The sequence below is a fragment of the Erithacus rubecula genome (genome assembly GCF_903797595.1).
Source record: "Erithacus rubecula genome assembly, chromosome: 2".
NCBI classification, from domain to species: Eukaryota; Metazoa; Chordata; class Aves; order Passeriformes; family Muscicapidae; genus Erithacus; species Erithacus rubecula.
In genome coordinates this window covers 44,568,411-44,592,748 of record NC_136685.1, presented here as the reverse complement: position 1 = coordinate 44,592,748, position 24,338 = coordinate 44,568,411, and the positions used below count along the sequence as shown (strand labels likewise).

Below are 24,338 nucleotides of genomic sequence, written 5' to 3'. Positions count from 1 at the left end.
CCTGTTCTTGTTGAAGCCTAAACTGCAATTTCTTCAGTCCTAAGGCAAAAGAGCTTTCCAAGCCTAGGAGACAAGTGACAGTGAGATGTGCCAATCTGTCAGTACGGGAGCAGCCAAGGTCACAGACGGGGCGGTGCTGGGAGAGGACCTGAAGCTGGAGCATGTGCTGCTTTCAGTGGGCGTTGGAGGTGGATGCAACACCTTGAGACAGGCTGGGAGGATTTATGGCGTTGCTGAGAACCTGAAGGGAACAAAGTGTACGGGGAACTTTTCCGATCACCTGCCTGTGGAGCAGGACAGGAGGACAGGGCAGCCCGCACGTTTTTGCTCACAGTGCGAGACCAAAGCCCCAGCAAAGGTGATCAGCGGTGCTGTGGGGACAGCAGGTACACCCCTGAAAGGCAAACATCGTGGGCTTGACGCTCCTCCCAACACGGCTGGCAGAATACTCCGCGAATAAATGTGGAAAATGAAATAAAACCATAACTCTGGAAAACCTCCGCATATTTCATTGCCGCCGTTGCGTTATCACCCACTATTGTCAATTTCAAGAATTACGGATGAAAAAATCGTAATAGTAAAACAAGCCGTAGTCTTTCACAAAGACGCATAATCTGTTTAAGATTGTTCTCCCATTCATCGGGGATATTGAGACATTCACTCCTCCATTCTCCTCCCGAGGCGCCCCAGTGGAGCGCGGAGCATCACCAACCGCTCCGGAGCCGGCAGCTGCCGGTCGCGAACCCCGATACGGAGCGACCAGCCCTCCTCTCCTCCCTTCTCCCTCCTCCTCGCCCCCGGCTCCCTTCCCTTCCCTTGCCAGCCCGGGTCCGCCCCGTCACGGCCGCGCCGGGCGCCCGGAGCCGCGGCCGCTGCCCGGGGGCGTCGGTGGGCGCTGCCCGCCCGCGGCCGCGCGCCCCGCCTCCCCCGCCGCCCACCAATCAGGGCGGCGGCGGCTGCGGGCCTCGCTCCGCCATTGGCCGGCGGCGCTGTCAGTCAGGACCGCCCCCGCGGAGGGGCGAGGCGGGCGGGGGGGCTGCCGGCTCCGGGCGGGCGAGCGGGGCCGGGCGGCGGCGGCGCTGCGGTTGCGCCATCTGTCAGGAGCCCCGGTGGGAGGGAGCGCCCGAGCCGCGCTCGCCCGGCGGAGCGGAGCGGAGACGAGGCGGCAGCAGCGGCGCGCACAGCCCGTGCGAGCTCATCCGTGCCCAGGCTGCGGCTGTGCCGCCGCACGGAGTCGCCGCCTCCGCGTCCGGCCGCGGCTCGGCGCAGCGCGTCTGCCCCGGGGAGCGGCAGCGGCGCCCGGAGCGGCGCCCCTCGCTGCGGGCGGGCGGGGGCAGCCGGCGGGGGAGCGGAGCGAGGAGGATGCGAGTGCGGCGGCGCCGCCCCGGCCCCGCGCTGAGCTGAGCCGAGCCGAGCCGAGCCGCCTCAGGTAACGGAGGGGCCGAAGCCCGTCCGGGGGAGCGGGGGCGGGGGATGCACGCACGGATAGATGGATGGATGGATGGATGGATGCTGCGGCGGGGCTGTTTCCTTTGTGCGCCGGGGCGGTGATGGGGTGCGGGGGCTCCCGGCCAGGGGAGGCGGCCGCGCTGCTGCGGGTCTCCCCCGCACACGCACCCGCGGACCCCGCGCCCGCCTCCCCCGCCGGGCAGCGCGGGCAGGGCCGGGGCAGCGCCGGTGACCGCCCGTGCGCGGCCCCTGCGAGCCCGCGGGTCGCCCGTGTCCGTGTCCCCCGCCCCCGCGGACCCCGGCCGGGCACAGGGGAGGGGGCGCAGCACAGGGACGTATTTGTTGTCGCCGAACTGCGAAAAAGGGGAGGGGGGGGAAATAAATAAAAAGACCTTCTCTGCCTCTGAAATAAATCGTATAGGATTTGCGCGTCTGTGACAAAGGCCTCTTTCAGGGAAGAAAGAAGGGACGCACAAAATGCCCAAGGGTGGTAGGATGTGAAAAGAGGCTTGTTTCTTGTCTCTCCCCTAGAGCTTCTCTGTTCCTTCCCAGACGAGGCCGCTGATCTGGTGCCAGTTCCTTTTCAGCCACATTTTAGATTAGGGAGAGATACCAAACGCCACACCATGGGTGCCAGCGTTTTGCTGCGTCTGCAGAGCCACAGTGTACGTGTCGCCCGACCTCCTTAATAATGCTCGGTTTGGCCTCTGCTTCCTGGGGATCTCGCCTGATTTCTGCGCTGCGTGGGTTCTGGGAGAGGGCTGGCCAGGGAAGGGGGTCACTTTGTGGAAGCAGGACCATGATACCTTGGTCCGCTCGGCAGTGACGGGGAGGGCAGGGCTGAGTAGGGGCTGGAGGAGAAGGTTTGGGCTGAGTGGAAAGCAACCCTCTGCAGTTGCTCATCAACCACTCTGATACGCTCTGATTTTTAAAATGCTAAACAGCGAGTGACCAGGGCGGACCGGGCTTTTGAAATGCACTCATAAGGCTGGAAACGCCTCTGAGACCTTGTCATTTTCCTCCTTGTATACAACCTCCTTAACTCCCACATCCTTCCTTCCACCATCCCTGCAGCTGTAACACTTTTCAGGATCTCCTTCCCACACCCCTTTTTTTTTTTCTTTCTTTTTCTTTTTTTTTTTTTTTTTCCTTTTTGTCTTGATGTCTTTTTAACAAGCGTTCGGGAAGCTGAGAACAGTTGCAGGTGAAGATCTGTTTGTTTATATGCTGGTGGAGGAAGTGTTTTCATTAGGGTTGACTCGTCTGGTCTCCCATGAGGAGGAACAGCAAGCTAAAGGGACACTGTCAACTTGAAATCCAGAGAATGTGCATGATGAATGGAGAGCTGTGTCCAATATTACACCCACCGTTGAGCTCCCTGCTGGAGATCTGTGGTTTTTATAAGCCTGTCTTCTGACTGTGTGGGTTGGTCATGCAGTGAAGGAGTAAAAACACACTTCAAACAAAGTTCTGTTAAGTGAACAAAGGAGTGCAGAAGAAAAATACCAGAGTGGGAAGGGAGGGAAGGCAACGTCTCCAACTTCTCAGTTACATCCATTGTAGCCACTGTTACAACCCAGTGGGAAACTGGAGGGGCTACAGTTCATTTTTACAGTTGCACATTTGTTTAGTATCAGCAAAGTGGAAAGGTTGTTACCTTTCCTCCAGTGTTTCAGGAGTTTTCAGCACTGGTAGCATTTGATGGATGTCAGTAGGTCAGTATCTTTCCACAGTATAAAAACAATTTTAAGAATGGTATCTCCTGTGAAAAAGACATTGGGCTCCTTCATGAGCCCTTTTTACCCCATGAAGCTATAATTTTGATGAAAAAGAGAAAGAAAGATTGCCTAATTAATGCTTTAGAAATTTGTATTTTGTTGATAGTAGGCTGCAGAGTTATTGAAGTGTTCAGATGCTTCTTAGAGGGTGCCGGTAAGCATCCTTCTTTGCCACCTCCAACAAGTTACTGCCTCATCTGCATGGCTCATCTTTGGCGAAAGAAACAATTTTCAATATAAAGTTGTCTGATGGTAGGCCACTTGCTGTGGTGTTTTGTGGTTTATGCTTCAGGCATGTTGTTTCAGAAATTCTGTGTTGCCTGCTGGTGAAAAACACAGTGGCATAAAATATCAGTTAAGAATAAAACTCTGAACAGCCTTCTCTGGAAATTATTTTAATGTTAAGTAAATACATGTCTTCAGTGAGGGACATATTATTTTGGTATATAGGCATGGCAGTCAATGTAAGCCAGAAATTGATAAGGTGGTAAAAAGAAGTTGGTTATTAATAATTTTAACAAGTTTTCTTGAAAGTTAGGACCCAGTGATAAATTTCTAATTCATGTGAATAAGAAAAACATTGCTGAGGAATTAGTTATTTTTGACTGACTACAATAGATTCCACAATACCCTTATGTGAAATACCTAAATGGTGTCATCTGAAATTCATGAGTGGAGTCTGATACGGTGAGGGGCCTCTGTGACCACTGGCCCTGTGGCTTAGCTGAATTAAGCTGAATACTAATCTGGGTGTGGTATCATCTGCACTGATTTACACTGTAATAAAATTGTGGCTGAGTAAAAACTGTCCAGCATGGTTGTGATGATTTCACACTGAATTATGATACATTTACAATATCATATATTTAGTTGTGTTAAGGAAAGTTTAGAGCTGTTGGCCATCTCATGCCCAATTGCTTCTATTTAATCAGTACCTTCACTTTTCTATCTTGCTGCATTACTGTGCTTTTACTTCAGGAAGAAAAATATTTGAAGGCATGTGTTTTCCCTTCGTCCTTCTCTCTGGGCCGCACATTAATATTTGATTCAAACTTGTTCTGTAAAGTTCTGCTTAATTCAGTTTGGGCACTACTTTGAATGTGTAATAATGTGTTTGTGTCATGGACAGTGCTTTGTAATTCGCTTTATGGGCAAGTCTGCTGCTGGCAGTGTGTATTGTCGAAGTGACCTTCCTTTCAGAGGTAGAAAACCAGGAACTCCTGGCCCTCTCCCACCCCTGCAGCTCCCACAGAAATGTCTTCACAAGTTGTTTTGACCCATTACTCCAAAAACAGGACTTGAACTGACAAATCTAGTTCACCCGAGCAGTCTCATTGAAATCCAGCAATTAAGGATTCCTTTGGTGACAAAAGCCCTAGAGATCTGTATTGTGCAAGTCAGCCATTTACTGGAGGTGAAACCCACAAAAGGGTTTGTGTGCCTGGTGTGGAGCACCCTGAGTGGTGATCCCTGTAGATCTCGCTCCTCTGAGCTGGGGATGGAGCTGCCTCCTGTGCTGTGCTGAATGCATTGTGCACCTCAGAGCTGTGTTCCCTGCCTCCTGTGCTGTGCTGAATGCATTTTGCACCTCAGAGCTGTGTTCCATGCCTCCTGTGCTGTGCTGAATGCATTGTGCTTGCCTGCTGTGTGGCTCACTTAGTACCACGGTTGCTTAAGGTTAACTATTAGAGTTGGTAAGGTAGTAGTTATTTATATCTATATTTTTTTTTTTAAGAAAACACACCAAACCCCAAAACAAACTAACAAAAATACAAAACAAAAACAACAGAAAAAGACAACAACCAACTTTGCATTTCAGTAGACGATAAATATGCAGGTGTAGGAGAATTGGGATTTCTAGCATTTGCATCCTGCCATGGGTTTTGCCCTTGGTGCCTGACTTGCAGCCAGAGAAATGGCAGGTGCAGATGAGACAGGAGAGGGTGAAGCTGTTTGGGTGCATGTGAGGAGTGCTGGCGGAGCGAGCGCGTGAGCCCGTTAGCGCTGTGCTCCGGGGCAGCCTCCCTTGTTAGCTCAGGCAGGGCTTGGGTTTCGGGCAGCTAACCTGCCTCTGGTGTGAGAGTGGTCGAGTTAAACCTGTCTGTGGGACGTGTCCTAGAGCCCTGAAACTAGAAACAGGCCTGGCCTTACTGGGGTTACAGCCAAGGAGAAGTAGCACACTGTTGCTGTCCTTGCCACTGGCTGCAGGAAAACAATCACATTTTGTAGAGCTTTTTTTGAGCTTTAGTTTGTTTGGAATGGAAATGAAATTGAACAGTATCACTACTTTTACTGGGGGAGGTGAAAAATCATATTATTTCAAGTCAGTCAAAACATGATGCCTCATCTTGCTTCTTACTGTTTTAAATGGTAACTTGCTGTGAAAGCAAGGATTTAAACTCAAAATACTTCCACCTGTTTAGAGCAAAATAATGAACCTTTGACACCTTGACTTTTTACGGGAGTGTGAAATCAGCAGCAGTTTTGTGGAGCTTTAAGGTGTGGATAGAACTAAATAATCTTGTGGAAAATGGCTATTGGATTCTTCCTGACCAGCTTTATTCCTTGTATACCATTAATCTGAATTAATGTTTTTCATCTGAAAAAGCTATCAAAAAAGATAACCTGGCAGTAACAACTGATTTGAAGTAGATGGTCTGGGTTAAATCTTTTTTTCAAGAGGGAAGAGGACAGCAAATTTTAAGCTTGCCCTTCCTAAAATGCAGCTCCTTTTTTTGTATCAGAGACATCCCAGTTGAAATGGATCTACTGTTGTTGGTTGTGACCAGGTGCTGTAGGGAGAGGTTACCCCAAATCTTCCTGCCCAGCTTCTCCTGATTCAGAGAAGTCTTGCACCTCTGAAAGTTGCTCCTTCCACACTATGATTTTCTAAAGTATCTGTGAGTAATAAGTCCTTGTTGCTTAAGGCAGAAACCTAATTTTTTAGAGCAAGTTCATTGGTGTTCATCATAGTGAGATGTGGTTTAATGTGCTGAACTCTACAAGGCAGCTACAATGTAAGAATGTTTTGATGAGAATGGGGAAGGTGACCCTTCTGTGCTTATTTGTTTTACTCTATTTTGGTGGGTTTTTTAGGAGGCAACAATGGCTGGAGGCCTTTTCTAGCCTAGGGAAATTCTTTGTTCCATCCTGCTTTAGGTTCCCTGTGGCTACAGCCAGAGAGGAGGGATATTGAGACGCGGATGTGAGTGATGTGTTCAGTGCATTAAAGTACAAAGTATCCCGGTCGGAGCTGCTCGGAGGAGCCGGAGATACTCTTAATAGTATCGAACCCTGTGCTGTGAGCGCAGCTAACCTGCTCTCCCCAAAACAAAGGCGCTGTGGCCAGCCAGCCCTGAACAAAAAGACTCTACCCCACACAGCTCACTTTGCTGCCCAGCTCTTGGCGTGGCCTCTGGAGCATCATCTGCACATCCCCCAGGCTCCCTTGCAGCGGCTCCGGGAGCTCTGAGAGACAGATTAGCATCTAAAGCTCTGGCTGTGCAAGGACGATTAAAACCTGAAATTGAGACCTCACATTTCAGAGAAAGTGTGCCATCAATACTGAAGCTCCCAAAATTGCTTGAGAAATGCTATTTAATTCACCAAAGTGCTCGCAGCAGTGAATTTGGAAAGTGTTTTGAAGCTGAAAGTGATGGCTGTGGCAGCAGGACAATGTATGGAGAAGGGGAGAGGCAGCTGGGGTGGAGGGACATGGAACAGACCAAGGGAAGAGCTGGCTGAAGCAGGCAGAGGAAGCTGCTCTTGTGTATGTGTGACTGAGGACATTTGCTTTAACAGAAAAGAAGTGTTTGGCACCACTTTAACATGAAAATAACTCTTGTTTTAGTGATTTTGGGAGGAGTAAGGAGGAAACCTCAAATGATTGGCTTGGCTTGCATGAAATATCTTCTCTGTTTAAAATTGTCCTTTTCCTCTTGGCTCCAGTTTTCCTCTGTTAACAGATTTGACCAAAATAGTTCTCCATCATTTTTGGTATAGTCCAAGTTGAATATATTTTTGCCAGATAATCTCAATCATGGCACGTCTAAGTTTGCTATTTTAATCTACACAGAGAAGTTAAACAGGCTGTGAGAATTAAGATTAATATGAAATGCCCATTCAGGTTTGTGCTTTTTTAAAGAAAAACTACCATTCCATGAGAGTTCCCTAATGATCTGTCTGGTCATTCCTAGCATCCTTTTTCTTTACAAGTTATTTTATTTTACTTGTTGGGTGTGGGGAGGGGGTGGGAGTGTTGGGTTTTTTTGTTGTTTTGCTGGTTTTTAACGAATAAACTTTAACATTCATTTGAAGGCTTTTTATTGTATTAATAAAGACCTTTCAACCTCCTTTGTTTTTGAACAACCTGTGTGTGAAAGAGCACTTTGCCTAACATTGATCTTTGACTTGCAGCTGTACCACTTACAAAAAAAAGACAGCTCTGAAAGTTTTCTTGGCATGACTTTGGAATATCATGTATTTCCTATCTTGGCTCCTGATAACAATGTACAGATAATTGTGTTGAGAATTTTTTTGGTTTTTTTTTTGTTTTGTTTTGTTTTAACAAGTATATTTTCCATCTTTGTACCTGACCTTTAAACCCCAGAATTGCTCTGGGACTTATAGTTGAAGGCGATGCTCTTACCCAGAATAATTGAGAAGAATTGTTGTTGGTTAGTTCTTAAGTTCCCCAAGCCAGAAGTCACCACAGTAGATGATGAAAGTGCTGGGCACTTTATCCCATACCTGGCCATTTCTTAGGACTTGGCAGAGGAGACCAGCTCATAGCCCTGTTTGGAAGATGGTGATGATTGTGTCCTCCAGCCAGCTGCTTTCACCCCAGGGACAGGGGAGGAGAGCAGGTATAAGCAAAAGCAACTCTCACACCCTTTAAAAAAAGGATATTTTTCTGGGCAGTGTTTTTCTTTAAGGGTAGCCCCTCACTAGGCAGCTATGATATGTTTTTTCCAAGAAAAAAAGAACATCTCTAAGACTTGGTATGAAAACCTCTGTTCTCTGAGTAGGCAATTAGATTGTCTCTTGCCTTAAACTACATAAAATGCTCAATGTTTTTCTTGGTGGTGAGGTTAGTGGTGGTGGGAGTTTATTATGGTGAAGTTAATGACCTCTTGCATGTTTTTAGGACTTCCTATGAACAGGTCCTCTTGCATGCTGTCGCTGTATGCTAATAAATTTTAAATTACAGAGAGGGAGTCCATATTCAGCAAAATTTTTGTCTAAACACCAGCAAAATTCCAGTTCTGTTGCATATCTTCCTTCCTGAGAAGTAACTGAAAATGCCTAAATTTCCTTCTGGAGATGATCTGTGAGATAGCCAACAGATTATGAAATTTTTGGATGTTATCACTCTGTGCAACATTTAAATTGGTGATTTCATCAAGAAACACTCTCAGTCTCATTTCCAAATTAATTGAAAATGTTTTACTGATTTCTCTCTCTTCAAGAAGGAATAAAACTATTTAAAATTAATCTTTTGAATAGCACACTATCTGAGGTTATTAATAACATTAATTTACAATCTTTAGTTAAGTATGCAGGCCTTTCTTTCCAAATATTAGATTCTTCAGGTGTCTTTGAATGGTCAGTGATTTTTATATTCATAAGACCTCACACTTTGGACTTGTGAAGAGAAATAGTTGTTGGATTTTTTTTTATTTTTATTTTTTTAATATATCTTATATTTTATTCAGAAAGGTCGAGGCAAACCACCTTTAAAAGGAGAAAAAATTATTTAATGAAACCCATTGTATTAGTGGTATTCAGTGTTGAAACTCTTTGTGAGCCCATCAGCCTACAACTGGGATAAGATCAGTGTACAGGAGCTTGCAAGCTGAAGAGACAGATTTAACTCTCAGTACAGCAGGCTGTATGCTCTCAAAAGCCCACACATAGCATTGGCTTCAATTTCTTTTGAACACTTGTCAAGGAGTTCCTCTTTTGTAGGAAAAGTAGTGAGCCCAAAAATCTGACTGGGAAGAGAGCTGCTAAATGTTGTGACCTTGTGGAAGAAACATCCCCTGCATTTGAAGGTCGGAAGTGACCTTTTGTGCACTGGAGGAGGTAGAAGACAAGCATTGACTGTCTTTCTTGCTTAGGGCAGCACTACTGGCATGTCTAAAGACTGCAGAACTCCTTGTCCTAATGTTCAAGTGGGACTGCCAAAAAGGAACAAATAGGGCTGCAGATAAAAGTGTGCAGGGAAGGCTGTGTCCCTTTTCCTCCTCCTCAGTCATGGCAGGCAGGGTGGGGAGAGCATTGCCTTGCACTGCTTGATGACTCGACATTCACACCAATTTGCTGCTGGTCCTCTAAAAGGTCAAAAAAATTATTTTATTTATAGATTTTTTTTTTTTTTTAAACCACTGACCATCAGTGTGATTCAGTGACTTGCTTAAGGGTAAAGTAACTTGTCCCTGCTCTTGCTTACATTTTCAGCAAATCTTAATTCAAAATCATGAGGTTATGCTGTTTGGGGATTTTTGTTCCTCCCCATGCAGTAGGGTGAGTAGTTAGTTCTGCTTTATGGAGTTGAGTGTATAGATGTAGGTGTTAAACGAGTCAGCTTAATCTTGCTTTTGTGGTCAACTCCTCCATGATTTGTCATGTAAGATTGTGTCTGGCAGAAGATATTTGTCATCCTTTAGAGCTAGTGTGGCACAGCAGCACTGTGCTGAGAACAGTCTGGGCCTGCATGTGGACAGCATTTGGTTTTATTTCTTTGGGTAGAGCAAGTCTGGGACCCAAGACACACCTGCACTGTGCCAAGAGGGGCAGAGGAGCTCATGTGAGACCCAGGAGAGCCCCAGCAGCCCAGAGGAATGCTGTGCTCATGTGCCTGCCCTGCTGCCAGGATGCCTCTGTGGTTGCTGTGAGTGTATCTGTGTGGCAGTGTGTGGTGGTGTAGATCCTGTACTTTACTTCTTGACACAAAAAAAAGAGAGACAAGAGAGCAGTTACCAGTTCATTTTCGTAGAATCATACTACTTAAACTAGGTTTTCAAAAATTACAAAACAATATTTTTTACTGTTATTTGTTATTATTTTCTCTTTTTATACATTTACATTTTACATTATCTGCCCCACAATGTTCCATGGAAGCTACAGCTACCCACAAACTTTAAGGTGACACAGTGCTATGATAGTATGCAATGTTTATTTTCAATCTACTTTGTTTAAAGAAGGATGCATTCAAATTGTATCACCATAAGCATTGGAGAGTAATTATTGATGAGTGAGGTCTTACCAAAAGTAAACTAGTGCAGAGAGCTTGTGGTTCAAGTTTAATTTTGAAGTTTTAATACCTATCTGTGGATTTCTTAATGCCACTGGACTGTTGTTGACACTGTCTTCCAAAAGTGAAATAACACAGAAATATTAAGAAAATGCGAGTGGAAGCAACTGTATAAGGGGAATGAAATCTGTTTGCCGATAATGTGGGCACCCCAAACTGCTATAAAAAATTCTTCCATAATCAGCAGCATATTGCCACTGTGAGGTATAATTTCTGAGAAAATACCTTGAAAATGGCAGTCAAACCACGTTGTGTAGATTTATTTCATGATTGTTGGCATGGAAACTTGCTAAACCTTTTTTAAATTAGGACAAATATGTAGCTTTCAACTCTTTCACATCATACTTTAAGAATGTGGTGGGGACAATGGGGAGCAACTCCTAGTATTGTTTAAAGGAGTGATCACCTATGGGTTTGTTACCCAATCATATTGTAAAAATTTATTTTCTGTAACTGATCTGTCTCTAGAGCTTACAGATTTCTTTCTAGAAGTACTTTTTTATGGTTTCCCCATTAAACTACTTTTTAATAGTTCTTTGAACATCTCTGAGGTGAACTGTAGGTTTGAAGGAAATAATCTCCCCGAACAGAATAGGCATAACTTCAAAGCTGGGGCCTCATCCAGGCAGGTTTTGACTGTCTCCCAGGCCAGACTGAACAAACCCAGCTCTCAATCTCACCTTCATATGTCAAGTTCTGCAGCAGCTCTGTGGACATCCACTGGACTCACTCCAGTACGTCAGTCTTTCTTTTCCCAGGACTCCCAAACCAGACCAAGTACTCCAGATGTGGTCTCACAAATGCTGCATAAAGAGGAATAATTACTTTGCTACACCTGTCAGCTAATTAAATCGCTTATTTGGTGCCAGATCTTCAGTTGCTGCTCAAGCTGGAGCTGGTGAAAACTCTCCCTTGCGGGCAAGTACTTGTAGGCTCTGTCACCTCAAAAGGAGCTGGAGCAGTGATGATCTTTTCCTTAAGTTACACAAAGAAACTGACCAATCCAGTGTCTGTGTACAGAAAACTACAAAAGGTTTCAATTTCCCTCTAGTGAATTTTTTGCACCAGCCCTTCACGCTGCATACTGCAATATAACCTGAAGCAGTAAGACTGCATCATGTTTTGGTAAAACAGTGAAGAAAATGCATGGTAAACAACATATGCAAAAAGCTGCATTGTGTGTATTCTGTTTGTTTTCCTGGCAATACTTTGGCTATCAGCTAAGTTACCCGCTCTAAAGTTAATGTTTGGCAGCAAATATGAGGATGGAAATAAGAGTTGTGCCATCCATGTGAGCCTCACAGGAGCTCTGGGACAAAAACTTGTGCTTACAATTTTATACTGAGAAGGTGTTTTCTTCTCCACTAGATTTCTGAGGCTCTGTCATTGCGAGTGGGCTGTTATAGGTGACTGATGTACTATGTGTGATTTGCTGTAATTTGTGTTTTTCAAGGTCTAATCTTCCTACGCTGTTTGATTATTTTTTTCCAAACACACACAAAATGAAAATTTCATGATTAGTGGTTTAAGTACTGAAATTAATATTTGCCTGAAAAGACACAGAACTACTGGAGTACAAGACAAACCCCCAACCATCAGCAAACCTGTGCATGTGTGCTTATTCTGCAGTTGTTGCTGCTTGTAAGAGTGTGTTGCTCCCACCACCCAGCTCAGAGGTCCAGCATGGGAGATCAGCTGAAGGTGTAGATTTTATACCTGCATGTACCTGCTTTAATGTGCAATATGTTAATGTTTAGTTTAGGAATTCTGGCTCACAAGTAGCTGTGGCAAGGTAAGTGTCTGAGGTGTTGAGTACATGCTGATGCTGCCTGACTGGCTGGTGGTCAGGGAGGTGGCTGAGCTGAGTGTTTGCTGTGCCTGGAGGAGCTCCTGGGTATCTATTCCATCAAAGAAAAAGGAAGCCTTAACAGCCCACTGGTGTAAAAGGAAGTGGTTGAAAGGTTTGAGCTGTGGAAGGTTACCAAGGGAGGGGAAATGTCATGCTGCTCTTTTTAATTTTTTTTTCTTTCTTTTTTTTTTTTTAATTTAACCTTTAATATTTATACCCACCAGAGAAGTTCCTCTCTTCCTACTTTGGCTGTTGTTACCACTGTTTTCCTCCTCTGATTTTTCTTTGGGTGTTTTTTCTAGCTCTGTGGCACTGGCAGTGGCTGCCAGGAGCTCTTTTAGTGTCCCTCTTTCATCTTTTCTGTTCCAATAACCCTGCTTACAGCAATCCTGTCTTCATGTTTGCTTACCTTGGTCTTCCCCACTGCTCACCTTCCTTGCCTTGCCTGCAAATCCTCTCATCTCCCAACACAAATGAGCTCTTTATCCTTGAGCTAATGGGTGTTTACAATGCTCTGATCATAATGTTGCAGAACTGCTTATATTCACGGTGATTAAAAAATAAAAAGAAGGATTACTTTTTTGCCCAGGCCCAGAAAATGAGTTGTAATTTTTTACTCAGTACAACTACCACTGTAGGTTGTTTGTAGTCCAGAGTAAGCAAGAAGCTCCTCCTGGTATGGAAGCTACCTTTGGGTTACACAGCTCATTCAGGTTACCAAGGCATTGTTACATAGCAGGGCTTTGTGCAATAGATATTTCAGAATGGAGGCTTACTACTAATCTGATCACTGTTTTGTGTGGACAAATGGGGAGTTTTGCCTCTTCCCAGTAATTAATGGGCACACACACACCCTGACCCCTCAGGGACACAGACTTTTCCCAGGTACTATTGGTGGTTCTGGTGAACAGCTCTCACCGTGGCCACTGGTGAGGTTCACCAGCTCAAGAGGGTGCATGATTTCATTTATTTGCTTTTATTTAATCAGAAACTAGGGTCACTTGGTCCAGTATTTAAGCTCTCATGGGGGAGAGAGTGAGAGTTGAAAGCATTCAGAAATTTTGTTTCAGTTTTGATTTAAGTAATGTGAACAGTTCACAAGCTTTCTGGTGTTTGCTTGCAGCTTGAGTAAAATAGTTCCAATGGGAAGATGAGGTGGGTGTGTTTCAACTCCGTTTAATATTTGTTTAAACAGGCTATGCAAGATTAAACTTAGGTTATTGCCAACAAGATAGAGAAGTCACAAAAACTCATTTTCCTGAGAGTGTGATGTGTATTATCATGGTAGAAACTTTGGGACATGAGACAACAAACAGCACTGAGTGCAGGAGGTCTGTTCCTGCTCCAGACAATGCCAGCACCTTTAGTCTTCTGCATCCTGACCCTGAGTAAAATTTGGGTGATGGCAAGACTGGAAGTCAGTGTTACCAGTCTCAAATTTTTAAGTACTTGAGTGGTTTGGGAGGAGAGGAAGAAGGAGTGGGAATGTTCATTTGGCCACTGAGGTCCAAGATAGTGTGGTGGCTGCTGCTGCTGAAGATCTCAAAGGTGACTATCTTTTTCTTATGGAATAAGTGTGTGTGTGCTTGTCAACACCTTCTAATTAAATCTAACACATTCAAATTGTGTTGGAGGTAGGCTCCACCAGTGTGACTCAGGTATTTTTAATATATATACTTTGATTGTTGTGTCTGGAAGACTAGTTGGTAGAGTTGATTTGTGGCTGATCTATGCTGTTTTGAAACTGCCGATGCATAAATGGGTGTAGCAGAGGCTGATCCTAAAAATATTCTCAATTTTCTTATGTTAATGTTGGCAGATGTTTCTAAGCAATACACTGACTTCTTTGTATATTTTTTTAATCTCTTTGAAAAAAAAAAAAAGGGAACTCCTCTACAACAGGAGTGGTAGGAGCTGGATCTTTGCTCTGTATGAGGTATTTGACACTATTTTCTCTTCCCTCTTTTGCAATAGTTAAAGCATTATCAGTGCTGTCTAAACAGACAAGCCCATGACTCCCCATGCCCTTACCCCTTCCACCCTGGCCAAATCTCAAACCTTCCTGAAGACAGATGCCCTCCAGGATAACTGACCTTGGCTGTTCAGGCACACTGGCTGCCTCTGTGCAATATGTGTATGAACCAAAAATGTCAGAAATGGTCCTTTCATGTTATAGATGTGAGTCAGATTTTTTTTTCTCATCTTCTTGTGACTTTATTCTCTGACAAGCGTGTGGTGCTTACCACTCGAAAAGTGGTGCCTTGGGCTTTGACCCAGAGCACATCACATATTGACTGCTGTTTTAAGGTGGCTTCTTATTCCCTCTGGTTCTTTGGTGTAAGAATTTCCAATGTCATTTTGTCAAGAAATACTTCTTAGGAACTTAAAAGAGCGATTGCCACATATGCTAAAGAGGCAAAGTAAGGCATACAATGTACTAAAACAAAAGGATAGGGAGGATCTCAAATAACTCTACATCTGAATCATAATTTTGCAGATTCCCTTTGCTGATGTGCTTAAATTTGAGTAAGTGCCACATGCTTGGACTATAGCTAACTGGTTTTGAACACTTTTTCCTTTGGGTTTTTGCAGGAGTGGGAGAACATGTTGAAGAAGATATTCCACCCTTTTTTGACCCAAAGGGAGAGAGACCTGGGTGATGATTTTTATTAATTAGCGGTGGCCAAGCCCTGAAAAAAAGCAGCATAAGCCTTCTTGGCAGTAGTTTTGTTGTGTTTTCAGGGCATTTTTTTCTTTACCTGATGTTCACAAGAAACTGCTAACCTAATTTTGGTATTCCTACAAGAGCTCATTTGTGATGAGTTGCCAGAATTCTTAAAATAAATTTTAAGTTCCTTGTTGGCACCTGTGGTTCCTTTGTTTCAGTTTTTAATATCAGTTCATTTTTCTCCTTTTTTTTTTTTTTTTTTTTTTTTTTGCTGGTGTACAGATTTGCATTCTTTAGGAGAATTATTTACATTCTTTAAGAGAATTATTTAACAAGCAAACTAAGAATAATATGAGATACAAGAAATTCTTTGGATTTACATAATAAATATTTGAAGATCCATGCCACTTTCATGGCTGTCTGAAGTTTACCTTCAGTCTCCTGTCCCTGAAGTGTGAGAGACCACACAGTACAGTTGTCCATGTATTGCAAAATTTTAAAAGTGAGATTGTTAATATAAAACATAAATGTTAGAAGCAGGAATTTTTGTATATTTTGTTTCTTGTAGGCATAAGCCTTAAGCAGTTTGTTCCCTTGTCCCTCAAACTTGGAGTCTTTTGATGTTTCAGAGTGAATTTGAAGATGAATGTGAGTGATATTCATGACCAGTGTTTTTCAGAAGAGGCAGATGTGTAGATGAGATGCTGCTTTTAACCCTCCTGAAGGGCCTCTTGAACTCAGTGCTTGTGGATGTCAAACACCTGGATGCTGCCAAACCAAGACAACATGTGTGTTTTGCTTGACTTGCTGTAGTTCTCTCACCTTTTTAGGGTGGCAGGAGACGTGGAGCAAAAGGGAAGGTGCAAGGAAAAGTTCAACAATACACTGACAAGCAAGTAAAGGACAGAACAGGAGGATGCATTAGTAAGAAACAGAGCTTTGTTGGCCCAGTGATTACAGCCTGATATTTAAATTCAGGGACCCTTATTTCTAGGAAATTCAAACTGTACTGCTTGATACCTGAAGTAAAGACTATTATTATTTTTTCCATGTGAAATCTTTATCAGTAGATTTATTTATCAGGCTTTTGCAGAGCAAAAGCAACCCAAGCCACTTGAACTCTCAGTGCTCAATAGAGGCTGGAAAGCCTGATAGCCAGTTTGCCTTCTAGGCATACCCAGCAATCTCCCAGACTGGCTCTACCAGCCATCATGGCATTTTAGTGACATGACTTGGCTGCATCTGCATCTCAGTAATGTTCCTCCTCAAGTTTGTTGGAAAAATGGTTGACTGGTGTGTAACCAGAAATAATGCCCTACTGTATTTAAATTAACATGGGCAGTACCCAGAATGTATAATTTCCAGTCTCTTTTTCCTAGGAGTAGGGATTTTATTGTCCAAAAAAAAAATGTTTTATTTGTATCTCTTTCATTCTCTAGAAGTTCAGGAACTGTCTGATTGATCTCTTTAAGGTCTTGCTGGTTCCATTTCAGAGACAGTTATGGAGACTACTTGGCATAAGAAAATTTTGGGGATGAATTGAGCAGAAAGGAGAAACTTTTTGTTCAGTTTACAGGCTGAGGTTTCTATGTCTTTGCTTTAGTCTAGAAGTTTTGGCTCAGGCCAACCCTTTCTTCTGGGAGTATCATGCTCTGACATTTCATATTCATTCTACATTTTCAACAGCAATAAAGGTACCAGTCAGCATGCTGCTTTTTTTCTTTACTTCCTCTGCTTTTACTGGAATTAAGACAAATTCATCCTCTAGAGAAAAAGAAAGAAGGAGGGAGGGGAGAGGAAGAAATATATTGCTGCAATATTGGGTGCTGAGAAACTTGGTGTTACTTGAGACTTCCTGTTAAGATCTGAATGGTTTGTCAGCTTGTTAACCATCTCTTACACTTTTTGTGAGTAAGCATCCTGCATTAGTTCTCATTGAGTAGAACTGGACAAATTGTGCCACCTTGGCTTAAACTGATACTATCTTTTATTAAACTGATACAGTGAAAAGGATTTATCTGCACACGTGTGAGCTCTAATAGATTTATTCAAGGTTGGGCAGAGTTTGGGGGAGGTTTGATTGGTTTAGGTTTGGTTTGGCTTTTTATGTGTTTTTGCTCTGGGGCTTTGCCTTCTGCCAGATGCTGTTGCCTCAAAGGCATGATGAGGTCTGAGTTGGACACTTATTAGTTATTCTGGATTACATGGTTTGTGTTGGATTCACCCTCCTGCAGGCTGCTCACACCTAGGCAGCTTGCTTGGGCTGAGGTGTTGGCCTTGCTCTTGGTGAGAAGGGTAAAGGGGGTACAGGTGTCTGTCCATCTGTCCACACTGCTGTCAGCAGAGCACCTGGGCTGGCAGGTTAGTGCAAAGGCATCCTACAGTTGTAGGCTGGCTGAGCTGCAGACACTTAGTGTGGATCCTTACTACAGAGTCAATGCCCTGAACCTCCAGAAGGTTTAACAGGCTACTCGCATCCAGTAGAATGCCTTCTTTTTTATCCCAGTGATCTTTCCCTAAATTGCTATGCAGACGTGTCTAGAAGAAAAATATAATGCACATAGTAATTTGTTTATTTGATCTTCTCTGTGTTATGTATTTGAGGGGTCTGCTAATAGATGTCCAGAACAGATAATTTCCCAGATATTTCAGAATTAGAAGTTTGCAGTTGCAATAGCTCTGTTGCCTCTTGAAAGGAAATTTCTATGGTCCTCATAGAGGAGAGTGGAGTGTTTGGACATGTGTGGCTCCTAAGGTATTGCCAGTACTTCTATGCCAATAACCTACTGCTTCTCTAAGGGAAATTGGTTTTCTTTAAGAACAGAAGAACAGCCTTGAGTTGCCAGCTCAGTTGCAAACAATTGCCCAGAGCTTTCCAGCTGCTGTTAGAGCACGTACATCAGCAGTGTTCAGTAATGGGTGCTAAGTGGGAGGGGTGCCCACCCATAATCTCTGCCAAGTACCTCTCAGGCTTTTTGCAATGTCTGTATCCAGAACTGACGTGACATGTATGTATTTACATCAGCATTGACTCAGGCTGCGTCTCAAACCACAAAGCACACAGGCATGTTGAAATACGGGCAGGCAGATGCCAGCTGAGGTTTTGTGAATCTTGCTTTTCTGAGAACAGCTTCCAAGAGTGACATAAAACTGTGCATGGTCGAAATTTAGGATATGCAGGGGTCTTAAAACATTCCAGTCCTAATGGCACAAGTTAGGATACAGTGAATGCAGGTCACTACTGCTTTCCAGGGAGTTCAAGGGAAGAGCATCTCCAACTGCTCTCTCCACCCTTTGGTATTTGAAGAGTTTTTAATATCTATCTGTCATCAGTATTTGCACAAAGCATCTCTGTTATCTCCAGTGTACTCGGAGAAAAGTGGACCAGAAGGGAACAGGTCTGTTCCTGCCTGCATTTCTTGTGCAAGTAAAATGCACTGGTACTTTGTAAAAGCCTTCTTCATTTTTCAAGGTTCTCATGTGCTCCTTTCCCATTCTCTCTCCTTTTTAATCATCCTGACCAATTCCTCTAGCCCTTTCTGCATGTTTTCCAGCAGAGAAAAGACTTCAAAGCAAGTTGAGCAAGAAGTCATGGATTGCAGAGTCTGCTTTGTCTAATCTGGAGGTAATTGAACTGAAGATTTGAGGGTTTGGGCTCTTCCTTCTGCAGGTAGCAACAACTCATGAAACCTGTTGATAAATGAAATGATGGGTACCTCTTGTCCTCCCCATTGATTGTGGTTAACTCAGCAGTAAAAACAACATGAAGTTTCCCATTTCTCCCTGAACTTAAAAAGGAGAGACTGTGCATCAGCCTGCTGATTAATCACACACACTCATGTGATGAGAACTTCCCAAGGGACAGGAAACATTTGCTTTTGACAATCTTAAAATAGTCTTATTTCAAAGAACGTTTCCTTGATTATTTTTTTTTTCCTGATGTCAAGGATGCTTAAGTGCTTGCAGTATCGGTGTTTGTGTGCTACAGTTTGGGTTTTAGTTGCCTGATGTGGTGCTGGGTTTTCAGCTGAGAAGATCCCTGGTTACTTTAGTGCCCCATGGAGCAGACCAAGGCAGTAGCAGGAGAGATTGTCTCCTGCTGAATCACAGCTTCACCTGTTGCAGGAGCTGGGAGGTGCCACGTGAAAGTGGTGGGGAAGTTCGTAGGAAGGAAAAAGCAAGAACCTGCTAGGCATCTGGGAAAGAGGCTGCTCTTAAGCACACTTGTTAACAGAAGTGACTTGTTTTGTTGTGTAGCAATATAATAAACACTGGGGTGACTGGAGAAGTGTCAAGTTAGTGCAACTGCAAAGGAAGTCAATGGACTCATTGCTCTATGGATGTACTGAATAATCAGGCATTGGTTCTCTCAAACTGGGCACCTAAATAAAGAACTTTGGAGTTTATCTTGTCTTTGTCATCAAGTACCAGTAACCCTCCTGGTGTCTTAGGATGCTATTGAAAATGCATGCTTTGTGAGGGAGAACTCGTGCTGAGCAGTGCAGGGACCCATAAGTGAGCTGGTTGTGTTTGTGGAGAAAGCTGAAAAGATCATTCTGTAAAATGACAGTGAATATCAAAAGGGGGGGGGGGGGAAGTATTAAACTGTACACATTGAATAAGCACCAGCCATTTTAGGCACTGAAGGGGAAACTCTGCTCTTATGGAAAGCTTCCTGTGTGACCATGTAATTAAGAGCTTCATCACAGTGAAGTCATGGGCACACTGGGAGAGGGCAGAGTGGCACAACCAGCTCTGGGAAGTCTGGGGTTTGGGTGCATAATTCATACATAACCTTAATATTTTTATCATGCAGACGTGTGTAATTGGTCTTGGCGCACGAATCTGCAGAGAGATGGGGAGAGCTGAAGCTGAGGCTTTCTGCTGCTCAGGTATGAAGCAGCACACTCCATAGCCAGAGAGGTCTCACTACGAGCTGGTGTTGCAAGTCAGCACATGTGAGCCACACTAATTTGCTGTTGCCTGCCGTGCTTGTGGCAAAGATGACAAACCAGCCTTTGTTCTGGTGAGAACGCAGCGAGACACAATGCAGGATGGAAACTTGTGCTGTTGGGACAGTAGGTGTTCCCAGCTCCTCCTCTCTCCCTTCCTGTGCGTGGGAGCCTGTTGTACACGTGTGGGGGGAATGCTCTGAGCCACAGGCTGGCTTTCTGAGCACCCCACTGGGCTGGGGACACTATGGTTTATATTGCAAGGAAGCCTGGAAGAGCTTACAAATGGGGCTTCTGTGTTTCTAATTACCTGGCTGTAGTTTGGAGTACCCAGAGTGGTTTTGTTTCTCTTTGGTTTTGGTTGTGTTTTGTTTTGTTGGGTTTTTTTTATTTGGTTGGGGTTTTATTAACACTAATATTTAGGAGTTCAGCCTGTACCATGCTAAGAGCTCTTCAGTCAGAGAATGTGAAGCAGCTCTTTAATGCATATGTATGAAATCTTACTGTCCTTTCCAGGTAACACAGAGCAGAGTCAGAACATAAACAAGCGATCCCGTGTCTGTCAGCACTGTTACTCTGTTTTATTTTAAACCTAATTATACTTGAAAGGTGTAGGGGAAATTGAGAACTTGACTTTTGGCACTTATCAACACAATCTTAATTAACCATCAGCACCTCTTTTCATGCATTTCTACAGAGAACTCAATCCTATGATCTCACTTTCCTCATCTCATTTGACAGTTGTTAATACTTCCTGGTTAATTTCTCTTAACTTAAAACATAGTTCATCTTCTGTTTAAAAATAAGAGGTAAAAACTTCTGAAAGATGTTTGGGCTCCTTGCATGTCAAAGGATAAACTCATCAAGCTGTCCTTTTCTGACACTCAGCAAGAGACTTCAAGGATGTGCATAAATCTCTACTGTGGCAGTGGGTAGATGCCACAGTATCCATCTATAGTGATAGATAGGATATTGTGAAATGCACTTGTGCTGGTGAGTGAGGTTATAGGATGAACAGAAGACATTCAAGGATGAAACTACCTACAAATTTTACTTGCTAAATGAAATGTTTGTAAATGAGCCCTTTGTTAAATGTGAACTGAAAATTCTTGTTGTTTTTACTGACAGTGGAAGTAGAAGGCATTAAAACAGTCATTGAACAGCTGGCATGTGTCAATCAGAAAAAAAAAAATTGAATAGAATGAAAAGGTTGTGTTCTTTGTGTTTTTCAAAAATTTCTAGTTTTCAGTGTTATAATGACTTTTACTTTGAACATGACAGGTGTGACAAACTGTCAGAAATATTGAAAGTTGGGGGTTTCTGCTTTTCCATTTTTGGGGGAGGGATTTGTTGTTTGTTTTGTTTTGTCGCTGCTACCTTGGTTTTTAGAAGGAGAAGGGAGAGGATTGTTAGAGGAGGTCAGGGGTGAGGAGATCTTTTTTGGCAATTGACTTTTAATTGAAGTAAAGATATTTTTAAAGCCACAAAATAGCAATTGAGTCATATAATCCCTGGTGTGCTTGTATAAGCTACTTATGAATAATTACAATAAAAAAGAAAATCCTGAAAAGCACATGGTCAGTAGTATTTGGACACTTCATGAAACACTTTAAGGAGTCTAAAGAAAAGATGAAAATGCAATCATATCCTCTGCCGATTAACATTATTGTACGAGTAAAAGCTGGTTCAGTGCCCACAGTGCATGTCCCCAACACAATGTTGATGACATTTTGAGAGAAGTGGGTAAATATTTATACTGTGCTCTGAGAAAAGGTTACCTGAAAGCCTTTTGATGGAACTTGGATTTGCAATTTCAGTTTTGTTTCTTTAAACACAAAAACTCCAACCCCAGGTCTGTTGTTTCTCTGAGAGGTTTTCTTCCTTGGTCTTAATGGTGAAGATCATTAGTTTTATATATATATATATATATATATATATATATATATGAGGTGTTGCTTCTAGACTTAAATATATGAATATTTATTTAAGAGTATATTCATATTCTTCAACATACTAATAGTAAGAGATTTTGTGATGCTGCATGTTGTTGTAACTTTAAGAAAAATCCATTTGTGTTTAATGACACAACTTGCCAGAGTGTACACTTACTGAACTGAAAGGGACATATCCTGTGACTGGTTTCCTGTGAACCCCAGAGGGCAGAAGTCTTTTCCACTGTCATTTTGTCTGTTAGTGTAAAATAGAGATTATCTGCTGTCTGCCATTTCCTCTACTCCCTCCATCTCTTATTTCTTTCTGGGGAGAGGGGGAAATAAATTTTCTGTCTTGTGCAGATGTTAGCACTGCAGGGAGCCTCTCTCTTTCCAGCTTCTGGAAGCATTTCCCAAATGGACTGTATGGTCTTTTGTCTTTTGTTTCTTTCTGTTTGATTTTGTTTAAGATCGTTAGTGTTTTGTGCTTACAGATTTTACTACACACCAGTACTATGTGTTTGTGGAAGAATAATCATGTTGTGATTCATTTTGGAGGCACTCATGTTAAAACAGCATGTGAAGGAAAAATTATTCAATGAAAAAAATTCTGAAATACAGCTCTAGTGCATTTGCCACAGAGTCCAGGAAAGGTGCTTTAAAGCAAGTTTACAGCAGTACATATTGTACTGCTGTGTGACCAAAGCATCTGTGTCACAAAAACTCCATGAAAAGATGCTAGATGTCCATGGTATTGAGGGTTTCACTTCTTAAAGAACTGAAATTTTCTACCATCCATGCATTCAGACTGCTTTCATTCCACCTGTGGAGTGGGATGAAACCCAGACTTTGAATTTTCTTGGCGTCTTGGTACAATGAGAATCTTACTTACAAAACTCCCTTGAAGTCTATGAGAAGGAAACACCATGTCTATATGATTTTCAAACACTTTTAAGAACAGAAAAACGTTTCAAGGGGATTTTAATTTACCCCTAAATGTTTTTTCTTGCCCTCTCCCATACCAATCCAGTGGTCTACAATACCAATGTACTGTTTTCACTCACAGAGCTGCAGCCTAGGCTGGTTGAAGAGGTCAGGGAGTGAAATAGAGTGAAAACCACATTGACTTACTTTGTGTTCAGGAAAAACATGGTGTCAGTGGAACATGCAGGAGACACTGCTTGTGCTGTTTAGAAGGAAAAGTAGTATCTACAAAGCGAGGGAACTTTGTGCTGGTCACAAGTACTGAAATAACCAGCAAGTTCTAGTTCCACTTTATTCTTTTGATGCTTACTTGCAATCAAAATGCATTTCAGTAGTATCTCTCCCGATCTTTAGAGCTCATGGAAAGCTCAAGTAGTAAATTAAAACCTTCATGCTTCTCAATAAAGTGGACAATAAAGGGATTGTGAACCCTCCTGTGAACCTGCTGAAGTCAGGAAATCAGTAGTGAGAAAGAAGGTGTTGTTTCTTGCAAACAAAATGAAGATTAAATGGATTGGTATTATAACCTTTGCAAGGAGCAAAGAAACGAAGATCCACTGACAAAAACTTACTAGAAATGGTGTGTTTGAAATATTCATATTTCCTTTTCTGTGCTGCTTTCCTTCCCTCCTCAGTGGAGGCTGTTTATTTATATGGAAATAAAAGCTGTTTCTCTATTTGAGGTGGACCAATGTTTTCTGCCAGAGCACAGCTGCAGCCAGCCCTTTCTTTTTGTTTGTTTGGTTTTTATGGGGTTTTTTGGTTGGTTGTTTGATTGGTTGTTTTTTTCTTTTTTGAAAGAATCAACTCTAGTGGAGTGCTTCTATTCCAAGGTAAAGGAGAAACAGCAGCAGGGTCCAGGTGGGGCTGGTTTTTTTGTTTGGGAATTTTTTGATCCTCCAATGTGTGTTACAGGGGGCAGAACTGCCCAGAAGGGCTCAGAGGCAGAGCATGCAGGCAGCAGATCTCAGACAAGCCTGGGAGCTGGAGCAGGCTTCTGTCAGAATGTGGGTGAGGTGAGAAAGAGAATTCAGGTGGAATTTTGTTGGTCTTTTGGTTTTTGGGTTTTTTTAAATAAAGGTTGAGGAAAGGTTCAAGGGTAGAGGTAGTGAATGTAGAAAATACAGCCAGGACAGGAGAGCATCTACAGAAGGCAGAAACAGTGAAGCTAAAACAAATGACATAGCTGGGAAATGAGCAAAAACCCACACTCCTGTATAATTAATAAGAGTGTGTTGAATCCAAGAAGTCAAATGAAGTTTTTTTTTAAAAAAGCTAGAAGTGCTTTATATTCATTGACCAGAAAGATTGTGCTATTATAAAATGTAGGCATATGCATTTTGGTGTTTCAGAACGTGCTTTTGCTCAGAATGTAGCAGGCTGGAACTTTTTTTTGTTTAACTTGTTAATCT

The 24,338-nt window shown here is 43.0% G+C and overlaps 1 protein-coding gene across 5 annotated transcripts in view; it reads left to right on the top strand.

Annotated features, from left to right (window-relative positions):
- The first annotated feature begins 1,053 nt into the window (after positions 1 to 1,053).
- FYN (FYN proto-oncogene, Src family tyrosine kinase) overlaps positions 1,054 to 24,338 on the top strand; it is a 135,810-nt gene continuing 112,525 nt past the window's right edge. For 2 of the 5 annotated variants that reach the window (XM_079298739.1, XM_079298738.1), the window contains exon 1: positions 1,055 to 1,429. The gene's annotated coding sequence lies outside the window, so the exon portion shown is untranslated. Of the gene's footprint in view, positions 1,430 to 24,338 lie in introns of all 5 variants that reach the window. The other 3 variants (XM_079298740.1, XM_079298742.1, XM_079298741.1) reach the window with 3 other exon arrangements.